This window comes from Penaeus monodon, chromosome 31, assembly GCF_015228065.2.
Source record: "Penaeus monodon isolate SGIC_2016 chromosome 31, NSTDA_Pmon_1, whole genome shotgun sequence".
NCBI classification, from domain to species: domain Eukaryota; kingdom Metazoa; phylum Arthropoda; class Malacostraca; order Decapoda; family Penaeidae; genus Penaeus; species Penaeus monodon.
In genome coordinates, this window is record NC_051416.1 from 4,570,947 (window position 1) to 4,571,262 (window position 316).

At 39.9% G+C, this 316-nt stretch overlaps 1 protein-coding gene across 1 annotated transcript in view; it reads right to left on the reverse strand.

Annotated features, from left to right (window-relative positions):
• The window catches only part of LOC119593011 (gamma-soluble NSF attachment protein-like), a 19,760-nt gene that overhangs the window by 18,783 nt on the left and 661 nt on the right, over window positions 1-316 (reverse strand). The gene's annotated exons all lie outside the window — the stretch shown is intronic.

Here is a 316-nt window from a genome sequence, read left to right on the forward strand (position 1 = left end):
GAGGGAAAAAATACGAATAAAAACATTACGACATCTTCCTCAAGTGTGCTTCTATCGCCACGATCAACTATCCTTCAGATAATTTATCCTCGTCGTAAATCTTACCCAATAATGTTACAATAGTTTTAAGAGATAACCTATCCTAATGGTTTTTATCTATCCCGTAACCTATCCTCACGCTATTATTTTCCTATTAACCCATCCTCCTGATAGACAATTTCCACGGCAATTAACCCTCCTGATAGACAATTCCCACGGCAATCAACCCTCCCGATAGACAATTCCCACGGCAATCAACCCTCCCGATAGACAATAG